The sequence below is a fragment of the Thunnus maccoyii genome, chromosome 18 (genome assembly GCF_910596095.1).
Source record: "Thunnus maccoyii chromosome 18, fThuMac1.1, whole genome shotgun sequence".
NCBI classification, from domain to species: domain Eukaryota; kingdom Metazoa; phylum Chordata; class Actinopteri; order Scombriformes; family Scombridae; genus Thunnus; species Thunnus maccoyii.
Window position 1 is genome coordinate 29,994,151 of NC_056550.1, and position 2,500 is coordinate 29,996,650.

General features: G+C 42.8%; 1 protein-coding gene across 2 annotated transcripts in view; it reads left to right on the top strand.

Moving 5' to 3' along the window:
• maptb (microtubule-associated protein tau b) overlaps positions 1–2,500 on the top strand; it is a 21,899-nt gene that overhangs the window by 12,889 nt on the left and 6,510 nt on the right. The window lies entirely within an intron of this gene.

Sequence of the window (2,500 nt, forward strand, 5' to 3'; positions counted from 1 at the left end):
TGGTATGACTGGTGATAATGGTTTGACTGGTGATGATAGTATGACTCTTGTTGATGGTATGACTGGTGATGATGGTTTGACTGGTGATGGTTAGACTGGTGATGATGGTATGACTCTTGTTGATGGTATGACTGGTGATGATGGTTTGACTGGTGATGATGGTATGACTGGTGATGATGGTTTGACTGGTGTTGATAGTTTGACTGGTGTTGATAGTTTGACTGGTGATGATGGTATGATGGCTTGACTGGTGTTGATAGTTTGACTGGTGATGATGGCTTGACTGGTGTTGATGGTTTGACTGGTGATGATGGTTTGACTGGTGATGATGGTTTGACTGGTGTTGATGGTTTGACTGGTGATGATGGTTTGACTGGTGATGATGGTTTGACTGGTGTTGATGGTATGACTGGTGTTGATAGTTTGACTGGTGATGATGGTTTGACTGGTGTTGATAGTTTGACTGGTGATGATGGTTTGACTGGTGATGATAGTTTGACTGGTGATGATGGTTTGACTGGTGATGATGGTTTGACTGGTGTTGATGGTATGACTGGTGATGATGGTATGATGGTTTGACTGGTGATGACGGTTTGACTGGTGATGATGGTATGACTGGTGATGATAGTATGATGGTTTGACTGGTGATGATGGTTTGACTGGTGATGATGGTATGACTGGTGATAATGGTTTGACTGGTGATGATAGTATGACTCTTGTTGATGGTATGACTGGTGATGATGGTTTGACTGGTGATGGTTAGACTGGTGATGATGGTATGACTCTTGTTGATGGTATGACTGGTGATGATGGTTTGACTGGTGATGATGGTATGACTGGTGATGATGGTTTGACTGGTGTTGATAGTTTGACTGGTGTTGATAGTTTGACTGGTGATGATGGTATGATGGCTTGACTGGTGTTGATAGTTTGACTGGTGATGATGGCTTGACTGGTGTTGATGGTTTGACTGGTGATGATGGTTTGACTGGTGATGATGGTTTGACTGGTGATGATGGTATGACTGGTGATAATGGTTTGACTGGTGATGATAGTATGACTCTTGTTGATGGTATGACTGGTGATGATGGTTTGACTGGTGATGGTTAGACTGGTGATGATGGTATGACTCTTGTTGATGGTATGACTGGTGATGATGGTTTGACTGGTGATGATGGTATGACTGGTGATGATGGTTTGACTGGTGTTGATGGTATGACTGGTGATGATGGTTTGACTGGTGATGATGGTATGACTGGTGATGATGGTTTGACTGGTGTTGATGGTTTGACTGGTGATGATGGTTTTACTGGTGATGATAGTATGACTGGTAATGATAGTATGACTGGTGATGATGGTTTGACTGGTGATGATGGTTTGACTGGTGATGATAGTATGACTGGTGTTGATAGTTTGACTGGTGATGATGGTTTGACTGGTGATGATGGTTTGACTGGTGTTGATGGTTTGACTGGTGATGATAGTTTGACTGGTGATGATGGTATGATGGTTTGACTGGTGATGACGGTTTGACTGGTGATGATGGTATGACTCTTGTTGATGGTATGACTGGTGATGATGGTTTGACTGGTGATGATGGTATGACTGGTGATGATGGTATGACTCTTGTTGATGGTATGACTGGTGATGATAGTTTGACTGGTGATGATGGTTTGACTGGTGATGATGGTATGACTGGTGATGATGGTATGACTGGTGATGATAGTTTGACTGGTGATGATGGTATGACTCTTGTTGATGGTATGACTGGTGATGATGGTATGACTGGTGATGATGGTATGACTGGTGATGATAGTTTGACTGGTGATGATGGTTTGACTGGTGTTGATAGTATGACTGGTGATGATGGTATGACTGGTGATGATGGTTTGACTGGTGATGATGGTATGACTCTTGTTGATGGTATGACTGGTGTTGATAGTATGACTGGTGATGATGGTTTGACTGGTGATGATAGTATGACTGGTGATGATGGTTTGACTGGTGATGATGGTATGACTGGTGATGCTGGTTTTACTGGTGACGATGGTTTGACTGGTGATGATGGTTTGACTCTTGTTGATGGTATGACTGGTGATGATGGTTTGACTGGTGATGATGGTATGACTCTTGTTGATGGTATGACTGGTGATGATAGTTTGACTGGTGATGATGGTTTGACTGGTGATGATGGTATGATGGTTTGACTGGTGTTGATAGTTTGACTGGTGATGATGGCTTGACTGGTGTTGATGGTTTGACTGGTGATGATGGTTTGACTGGTGATGATGGTATGACTGGTGATAATGGTTTGACTGGTGATGATAGTATGACTCTTGTTGATGGTATGACTGGTGATGATGGTTTGACTGGTGATGGTTAGACTGGTGATGATGGTATGACTCTTGTTGATGGTATGACTGGTGATGATGGTATGACTGGTGATGATGGTATGACTGGTGATGATGGTTTGACTGGTGTTGATGGTTTGACTGGTGAT